The sequence below is a fragment of the Phodopus roborovskii genome, unplaced genomic scaffold (genome assembly GCF_943737965.1).
Source record: "Phodopus roborovskii unplaced genomic scaffold, PHOROB, whole genome shotgun sequence".
NCBI classification, from domain to species: Eukaryota; Metazoa; Chordata; class Mammalia; order Rodentia; family Cricetidae; genus Phodopus; species Phodopus roborovskii.
This window is the reverse complement of record NW_026126408.1, coordinates 2,761,490-2,772,479: the sequence shown is the minus strand read 5'-3', so window position 1 is coordinate 2,772,479 and position 10,990 is coordinate 2,761,490.

The following is a 10,990-nucleotide window of genomic DNA, read 5'->3' as shown; positions in this document are numbered from 1 at the left end:
CATAACTGCTAAACTTGCACAGTGGTATGATTGAGCAAGAACTTTTATTATGTCAAGCCACTTAGAATTTATGCTTTATCTCCACAGCATCTAATAATACCATGATACCATTTGTGGTGGGACAATAGTATTAATTAGATGCCCCCTATATGTGAAACACAGTGTTAAGCACTTTTATTTCAACCATCTCGCTTATCTGTGGAAGAGAATTTGACATTTAGCTATTATTTTTCATTTCACACATGGAGAAACTGAATTGTAGAAATTCAACTTACTGGCTTGTTTTGTTCACTTACAAGATCATATAGCGAGAGGAAGTAACAGTGGGATTGAAACCTAGTTTCCTCAGTTTCAGAAATGTTGCCACCCCAACCTTCAAAGGCTGATTATTTGGTTACAAATTCTTCACTAAGCTGGGCTGGGCCTTCAAATATGGGAAGTGCTGAATGTAGATGTGTTACTAGCAGTTTTCCTGCCAGCCTGGTTGCACAACCGCACCAGCCCCAAATAACACACAGAGACGCTGTAATAGAAAGCTATTGGCCAGTTACTAGTGGTTCTTATTGGCTAGCTCTGTCTTAAATATTAACCCATTTCTACCAATCTAAGTGTTTCCACATTGTCTTATCTTACTGGAGAGGGGGTCTGGACCTCTTCTCTCAAGTCTCTACATCTTGAATCTCCTCTACTACATCTCTCAGAATCCTCCTTGTCTCCTGTTCCCACCTATCTTGCCCCCCCATTTGTCAACAGTGCTTTATTAATTAATTAACCAATAAGAGAAACATATTTATAGAATGACATCTCCCATCATAGATGGCAGTGGCCTCCAGCATCATCTGCATCCCCATCCTGGACACCTGTGCCTTAAACTGTTGCTCCTGTTCTTGTGTGCTTACATTTCTCTTCTCTTTCTTTTTTCTTTTGACTTTTTGATACAGGGTTTACATGTGTGGCTTTGGAGCCTGTCCTGGAACTAGCTACGTAGACGAGGCTGGTCTAAAACTCACAGAGATCTGCCTGCCTCTGCCTCTGCCTCCCAAGTGCTGGGATTAAAGGTGTGAGCCACCATTGCCTGTCTACCCTTATCTTCTTGTTGACCTTTAGCTCCAGATTTTGCCCCAACCCCTGGAACATCATTTCTTTCCTGATAGGTTCTTCATGTACTTCCTGGTCTCTTCTACAACAGTGCTCTCAGTCTTCCAGTTTTAAACACAGAGAACAATGAATGTAGGAAGCATCCTATGCTACTCTGTCTTCCCAGAACCTATAGTCTCCATGACAACCCTACTTTCCTGTGAGGGAAAAAGTAATACTCATATCACAAAAAGTATTTTCAAGGCATTTCACATTGCCTGTTTTGCTGTGTGATGCCAGGCCCTTAAAGAAGGAAATGTAAAATTTTAAGCCCCATACTAAAGTATAGGTTACCACATAATAGCTCACTTAAATTATTGAGGGGATGGCATCATCCTGAGATTTCTCGAAGGAGCACTTGCTGAAGAGTTATGTCTGCTCAGTGCAAACTCTGAAAGCAATAATGTGATGTAAAGGCTGCAGTTTGAAAGAACTAGAAAGGAAAAAGTTTTGTTTATATAAACTGGCACCTGCATGGCATGTTTGTCTCCTGTACCCAACTCAGAAGCTTCCCCAGGGGACCAGCATGGCTTCCCCTTCCTTTTTTCTCATTCACATCCAGGCTGCAGGTGTACCTGAGCTAGAATGCTCATAAATTATGTGGCTCTTATTAGTCTTTGGAGAATGTGATAACTTTCCCCATAAGCATCAGTGAGATAAACAAAGTACACAACACAAAATGCGTGCATATTTTGCTGGGATTCAGTATTCACAAATAGTCCCCAAAGAATAGTGAAGTTATTTCAATTAGATTAATTGGGAGTGTGTAATGTGTGGTTCCAAGATGCATTTTGAAATAACAAATGAGTAGAAGTCAAAGATTGGATCTTGTTGAAAATGACTTTTCTGGTTGTGAGGTTATAAGAGGAGTAGGGGCAGTTAGCCTTCACATAAGCAACATTCAAAGAAGTATAGAGTAGCTTACACATGCCCTGTGGCCCATCAGGCATGAAGGTGCCGGTCTCTCTCCCAATCTCTCTCGTCTCGTCTCCTCCTCTCTCTCACTTCCTCTTTCTCTCCCTCCCTTACTGTCCCTCTCTCTTACTTCTTCCCCTTCCATTGCCCCTTCTCTCTCCCTCTTTCTCACTCCCCTGCCCTTCAGCAGAGTCTCATAGTCTGGACTGATTTCAAATGTGAGAAATAGCTTAGGCTGACCTTGACCTCCACATCCTCCTCACTCCACCTCTTAAGTGCTGATACTGCAGTCTGGCCACCACCCACAGCCCTCTTCCATTTCCTTTTCAATATTCTATCTTCAGTCTCCTTATTTTTTCCACTAGTCTATGGATATTGTCTGCCACATTAACAGACATTTAAAGTCACTGTATATTTGTTAACCCCTTCCTCCTCCTCCTTTTCATCATCTTCTCTCTCCTCCTTTCCCTTCTCTTGCTCTTCCTCTCCCCTTTCTTCTCCTCCCTGCCCCTTCTTCAGTCTATCATTAATCATCTATAAGGTAGAGGAAATAGCACTTTCTAGTAACTGTACTCACATCTTTTAAGATTGCTGCCAGTGCTAAGAAACACATCTCCAGGCAATCAAAGATAACAGAGCACATTAGGAGAAAAGATAGCATGAATGAGATACCAGCCATGGCAGTACACAATGGAGCCAGACTTGTGGGAATCCCAGACACAAAGCTGGTTGACTGCCAATGGTGACTCTTGTAGAACTAACCAGATAAAAGAACGTTTTCCCATCAGCTCGCACTTGAGAAAGGGGAGACACCAAATTTGAAAAGGAACCAAACACACTTTCTAGAATTTGAAAGCTTTGAATGAAAATTTAATCAATAGCCAGGCTTAAAACACTAACATTTAGGCAACTGGAGCAGTGGTATTGCTGAGAGGTCAAGGCCAACCTGAGTTGCATAGTGAGTCCCTGGCAGGCTTGAGGCAAAGAGATATTCTATCAAACAAATCAAAACTAACAGTTAATGATATTAATAGCAAATTAGAAACAGTTATACACAGTGAATTGGAAGGGATGGGGTGGGAGACATCTAGAACAGAGAAGAATGAAGATAGTGGCTAGGAAACACACATCTAGAGGGCATTTATGACAGAGGGATGATGGGAAATTGTGTTCTTCGAATGTTAGGAAGAAAAGATACCTACTAAGTAGTCATGAAAAGTTCAAAGTAATAATGTGGGGGAGGTTTACCAGATATGGGCCACAGATTTGAAACACCCACTAAAATCTGAAATCAAACAACCAAGAGCAGCTAGACATAGCATAGACAAATGAATTGCTATCCTGTTCCAAGAGGCCAGTGTGGCATCTATAAAGTCAAATGTATTCTTCAGGAATACAAATGCAATTGGCATTTTCAGTTAACAAAGAGAATGTCTCACCAGGGGATCATTGTAAATATTGAAGGAAATATTAAAAGGTGTTCTTTGAGCAAATAGAACATTGTACTATTTTATACCAGAAAACTTAGACCTTTTCAACGTGGATAGAAATTACATGCACACATTTTGGTAAATATTTAAACAATATCCAATAGAATTTTTATGAGTAAAACTAAAATAATTAAGTTTATAGCAAAAGAGAGGCAGACAGGGCTGGAGAGAAGTCTGCGTAGTTAAAAGCACTCATTATTTTACCAGAGGACCAGATTTCAGTTCCTAGCACCCATGTTCAGTGGCTTACAACTACCTGTAATGACAGCTTGATTAAGTCTCATGTCTTCTTCTGGCTTCTGGGCACCTATGCACATATAACATGAACTTATAGAGAAATGAACACATACATTAATAGAAATAAATCTTAAAAAGAGAGGAAAATGATGATTGGTATACTGGAAAGTGATATATGCTAATAAATTTTACAGATTTCTAGAAGAACAAAATAATAATATTTATTATTACTTTTAATATTATTGCTAAAGAATCATAAGTGAAACCACTTGTACCAAAAAAAAAAAAAAAAAAAAAAAAAAGAGAAAGAAAAGAAAAGAAAAAAAGCAACAGGTTCAAATACCTTCTTCAATAAATTCTATCAAACACATAAGAATTGTTATCAAAATCCCCCAAAGTCAAGACAAATGACATTCCTTAAACAAATGTAAGAACCAAGCAAAGCTGAAGAGCAACAGACTGGGAGATGTTACAAAAAGAAGCACCTGAGATGGCATTCACTCAGGAATGTATTTTTTCAGTGAAGCATGGTAACACACACCTATAGTACTTGCATTTAAGTTGCTGCAGCTGGAGGATAGCCATTAGTTCCAGGCTAGGAGAGCAATATAGTAAGACTGTTCCAACAGAAAAACAAGACAAAAATTGATACCTTGAAATACCTAATGTTGGAATGGTGGTGGTCTTTCAGATATTTTGATATGCAGTTTACTTCATTCAAATTTTTGTTTAGATTGTGGCATATGTACTCGTGAGCAAGTTTTTCCAAATGATTTTAGAAAAAAGAACACTCTTACCATTTACCTAAACTCTTATAGACCTGGTTCATGCCTGAAAAATTAAAATGATAGATAATAGTTATGAGCCAAAACAAAGAAGTTAACACTGTCATCATTTTCCACAGATATGATTTTCTATATAACACATCTAAGATACATTCTTAAAATTAAAGAATGAATTTTAAAAAGTTACTAGGTATAAGATCAACAGAATAAAACAGCTTTTATATGTTGCAATGAAAATTTGAAAGAAAAAGTTTAAGAAGTTGCTACTTGGTATCAGAAAATACATTTTTAGCAATAAATTGAATCCAAGATGTAGTCCTTCATAAAGGGCAACCAGGAGAAGTGAGTGAAACCTAAAATTCATGGACATGTATCCCATGGCCATATGTTGGAAGACTCAATATAATAAACCTATGCTGTCTCCCTAAATTCTTCCATACACCTGGTGTGACCCCCAGAAATGCCTGATGACTTGTGAGATTGCAGAGTGTTTGTGTTGAGCCTTGAAGGCCCTCCAATAGCTAAGTTACCCTTAAAAAAGACTTGTCTAATGCATATAAAGGCTTATGTTAAAGTCACAGTGTTGAGATGAGAGAGAAGAGAGGATGTCAGAGAGGACTAGCGCTCATGGGAAGAAATGCACTTGATTGACATAGCTTCAACAAATGGCCCCTAAAGAGGAAAGATGAAGCTGCCATCATCCTCAAGCTGTACACACAATCAACTCCAGATGAATTGGAGACTCACTATTAACTGAAGCAACTGAGTTTATTGAGGAAATTTTAGGGAAATACATTCTAATTTTTTATCTTTGAGGGAGAGAGAGAGAGGTGCAGATGAATTATTGTTTGGTGATTAATGTCTCTTCTGAAACTGGCTGTCTTGTTGCCACCTCCACACCCCTGCATAGGCTGGCACCTGTCACCAAATGAAGCTTTTTACACTGGTTCTGGGGATCAGAATCCAATCCTTCAAGCCTGTATATCTTTACCAATCATTTTCCATCCTGGTAGCAATTTTTAAAGTACATACAAGAACTAACCATGAGAAAATTATTTTCTTACATCAAAATTAAGAACTTCTGTCTATCAGTAATCTCCACAACGGATAGGATATGAAACAGAATCTGTAGTTAGAATACACGTAGCTCATTAAGGGCTATTGTCATAAAGTATGAAGATTACCTCTATATCAGGAAGAGGAAGATAGACAATCCAGTGGGGGAAAATTAAACAAGATGGCAGAATCAGCATTCCTTAAGGGGTACCTAATTGACTGACACTAAAATGGGAAGGAGTCAACTTCATTAGCTACTGGTGCAACCATTCTCATGATGTTCTTGCTACCAGAAAAGCAGAAGTGAGAAAGGTAGGTGTTACACATTAGTGTAACTGCCACACAACTGGATTCCTATTTACTGCTGGTAGATATGTCACTTGGGACAGTGGTTTTTGAAGTATGTTACCACTTTTCCACTCAAGCAGAGGATGCTGTGTAATCACTTCACCTGACAGTCATATTCTAAGGCGTGAACCTGACAGTAATGTCTACCAAGTTCTAAGTGTGTGTTCATAACATTTGCTTGATTCATGAGAGCAATGGATGTGAAGTATCCATCGACAATAAAGAGATAGAGCTTCCATATTCCAGCAGGAATGAATGTACTACCTTGACATATCCTGACAAGGAAACAGTGTGCACCATTCTTGAAGATAGGTACCAGTCATAAAGAATGTACCCTATAAATCCCATTTATATAAAGGTCAATACAGGCTGAATTAAGCAAGACTAATTCAGAATGCATAATTAGTTACTAAAAGTAGATAGGAAGACAAGAAAAATGATTAGCAGAAAATTCAAAATACTGTTAGGTTTTTATTAGATGGGTGTTTTTTTTTTATAAGTTAGAAGTTTTTTTTTTTTGAAAAACAGAAATGCTCTGTTTTATGTTTTTTGCTTTGGCCTGGGTGATATTAATATTTACATGAATGTTTAGTTTACAAAATCTGTTAAGGTATTTATTTTTTTTTTGGTCTGTGTATATGCATATATTTCCGTGTGTGTGTGTGTGTGTGTGTGTGTGTGTGTGTTTGTGTGTGTGTCTGTATAGAGGCTAGAAGATGAATCTGGTATTTTCTTCACTGTTCTTTACCTTACTGTTTGAAATAAGGTCTCTCACTGAACCTGATTTGCTACACTGGCTGGCCAGAAAGCTATTGGGGTCCCCCTATCTGTACTATACCTCTTCCCCACCACACCTAGCCCTGGGGTTACACACATGGACATAGGTGGGATCTGAACTCAGATCATTATACTTACAAGGCAAACACCAACTGGGCCATATTCCTGGCTGCCTATATACTTATGGATGTGCTTTGTTTTTGTACAAGTGTTCATGTTTCACCAAGGTGTTTTAGATAAACACATCTTCAGCTTCTATCGGTTTATTGTGGTCCCCTTGTCTGATGTTTGATGGGTGCTTCCACTGATCTGCTCCTCCCACACTCCCGACTCAACACGGATGAAGTTTTTGCTTTAGGGATTTTCTCCTGGATCTGATCATCATGTTGATTTTTCAAGTTGGGAATCAAGATTCCAGTGTTGAGTCTCTAAGTCACCACACTCAGTGTTCTGTTCCCATTACCTCTTTATGCCTTTTGGAATAGCCTCTCCCCATGGCCTCTATGACCCATCCCTGTTCCTTTTAGAACCTTCTGTACTCCTTCCTGTTTGATCTTGCCTTCCTCTATCCAATCCTACTACCATTGTCATAGTTCTCTTCTAAAATGCTGATCTGATTGAATCAACTGACTTTCTCATTACACTTGGACTACTTGATGCCAACACACGTGGCCCACCCTTAACATATGCTTATGTCTGGTCCACACTTCTGGGACACTGTCTACTTTATAGAAGATTGAGTAACTTAAGAACAAAGCTCTGACCTCAGTCACTCTTCCCTCATACCTTCTCTGCACCATTTCCCCCAAATTTATTGAGGCAACCTTATCTTACTTAGTCTATCAGTGTCTAAGGTAATCGTATAGCTCCATGCATGGACTTCATGGGGCTTTGCAACAAGCCCCCTTTGCCATCAGCTTCGGGGGCTAAAGCAGTATAGGAACTTAATAGCCATGTAATGAATATTCTTGACTGAATTAATTCAGAGGCAGCAAGTGTCACTTCTTCCTGGGAGAAGATTCCAAAGGTGTCATGACCCATTTACCTCAGTCTCTGAGAGCTGACAGAGTAATCACTCCTGCAGAATTCACAGAGATGGGTTCAGAGGCAGAAATGCAAGTGGCTCCTCAGTAAGGCCTGGGTTGCCTCAGCATCCACACACACAGGCTTCATGTTAGGAGATTGATTTTTACAAACGAGTCTGCTGTGTTTGCACTTAGGCTTTTCAGCATTCACTTTGACTGGAGCTTGATGGGAGGCATTATATCCCATTGATTCTTTTCATTCAATACATGATGGAAGGACTGCACTCCTGAAATGGCAATAAAATCATGCATATTTAAATCACAGTTATTTGCCATGCACAGGAATAATCAAGTCATGACAGGTAACATATACATTTGGTGACTTGATATTGATTTTTTCTTATGGCTCTAATTTGAACTCCGTAACAATTCACTGAATTGTCCTAGAGAAGTCTGGGGTTTGGCATTGTGGTGGATGGTAATCTCATGTGCACAGGTGCAAAGAAGAAGGCTGTGGAAGAGGACAATATGTACCCATTTTACACTCACAAAATAAGTCTGGGCTACTGTTTAGCTCACGATTCATCTATGTGTCACACAGTGACAGAGTGTGAGAGGGTGAGTGTACTCACCTGTTCATAGCTATTCAGATTGAGAAGCCAGTTTCCTGACTCAGTATGGTGTTTGTTCTTATTCTATGAATTGTAATGAACTGAACACACAAATTTTGAGTCTCAGTTCACTTAAGGAAGAAAGGAACAATGTCTGGCTGTTTCTTTTTGTGTCTATCTGATACAGATGCATGGACCATGTATACATGTGAATAAAGAGCAGGTTTTATTATTGGTTGATTACTTTGTGTGGGTGGGTATGGGTGTGGGTGGGTGTGGGTGTGGGTATGGGTGTGGGTATGTGCAGACATCCTCATGTGTTATTTTTTGGGAACTGTCCACATTCTTTATGAGATAATCTTTCAATGGTCTGAAACTTGCCTAGCAGGCTTGGAAAAGTCTAGTTAGTCAGCCAGTCTCAGAGATCTGCCAATCTCTTCCTTCCCAGCACAAGGAATTCAGGTAAAAGCCACCAAGCCTAGTCTTTTCCCACATTGGGATAGAATTTAAGTCCTTGGTCTTGCCATAGAATTACTTTACTGTCTAAGCTATTGCCTGTTTTTTTCTAACAGCTCTTTAGTCTTACCTTCAAGACCATGAATTGGAATAGTTTATAGTGAAAACATCTGAGTCTTACAAAAGTCAAAGAACTTGTGCAGGGTCAGCCACACAGCTTGTGTCATGTCTGGACTGTTAGCTTTTGTTGCAGAATATCATCATGTAATGTGGACACCTCCAAACAAAGTCCATCAGTGCTAGCACACACTTAGGTAAATAGTAGGACATTTAATGTCCCTATATCATAATACTGAATAGGGTCTTTTCATTTTTAATGTAGGATTAGAACCCAGGGTGTTTACAATGTGGAGAGTTGTCATGAGCAATAATATATTGATGGTTTTACTAAGTCTCTATGAAATTCATACAATCTGAAGTGGAGCCTGGAGTTGGGGCTATGTACCTTGCATAGCATGACTCTGAGGATTATTTTCTTAGTTCTAGACAGTCCCAGAGCACTGTGGGTCTTCCCAGAGAAATGCTTATCTACCTTTTCTATGGTGGCTTACTTTGAAGGAATAGGATCATTGAAGGATGTGGACCATATATGGTGAAGAGTAGTAGATGATATGCAGACTCAGCTGGTGAAGCATAGCTTAGAAGTAGCTTGTTCTTAGCTTCCTGATCCTCAGGGTGGCAGAATCCTCATCTTCCTGTTACTAAGGGTCTCACCCCCTTCTGTCCAAAGTAGCAAAACACAAAGTAAAATGAAAACAGCATAGTATTGCTACTAACAAAGCACAGTATCACCAAAACCAAAAATCAAAGGCATATTGGCAAACATGGGCAGCTCCTATCCTTTTGCCACTGAGGCCAGAAGCTGTTTATTTTCCAGGTCCTGATGGGTGATTAGCTGTAAAGGAGAGTTGAGTGGGGGGAGTTAAGAACAGAGTGTGAACTGGAGAAGGATGGGAAATGGAAGGAGAGGGGAGAGGGCTAATAAATAAAAACATCCACCACTGTAAAAATATGATAAATTAACATATCCTGGTCTAGGCTTGATGTGAACTGCTCAGTGAATATCAATTCCTGATTTCCTTCACTCTGAGAAATTCCAGGAGGGTAGCTGTGATAAGGCACTGATCAGTTGGAGATATGACCATGTGATAAGTTACTGATTAGTTGGAGATATGACCTTATGCATTTGGTCTCCCAAGTCTATACATATGACTAAGGGTCCCTGCTTATGTTTGTGGCACATTTCTGTGCCAGGGGCAGGCATGGATTATTTCATTCACGTTTCTGTGATGTACATAGGCATTGCTATTCTCTTCATGCTATCCATGAGAGTATTATAGTTAAGAGAGGTTAGCAGACAGAGCCGGGGTTGCACTGTTGGCAAGTGGCAGAGCAGTGATTCCTTACATACAGCTTGACATAAAGACATGCTTTGTGTGTATGTGTGTGCATATGTATTTTTGTGTGTACACACTAGTGAGGGTGTGTGTGTGTGAATGCATGCATGTGTGTGTCTATAAGACAAACATGGGTATCATTCTTTAGGTTCTGAATACCTTTTTGTGCCATTTATTAGAAAATGTCTCTCACTGGCCTGGAACTCCTCACAAACTATTAAACTGGTCCTTGACACCAGAGATCTACAGGTCTCTGCTTCACCAGTGCTAGGGACATGCATGCACATGCACACACACACACACACCACCACCACCACCACCACCACCACCACCACCACCACAATCACCACATCTGGCTTGTTTATGTGGATTCTGGGGATCAAACTCAGGTCCTCAAGATTATAAAATTTTATCAACTGAGCTGTTTACCCAGCCCACACTTTTAAACAATAGGCTATGCCAGTGGCCTTAATTTGTTTCCCTATACTAAGGAGAAAATTGTATGGCTGTGTAACACATTGCTTAGTTTCTCTATGTTATTAAGTAAAATCAGGAAGAGGTAATTTTCTAATATAAATCTTGTGCTTTCATTGAAACTCAATGGTGTAATGGTTTTCCTTGACATTATTTATAAAAATGATTAATTCTTTACTTAGCCTTTTTTGAATTCTACTTTTTTCATATAAGATTTCCTTT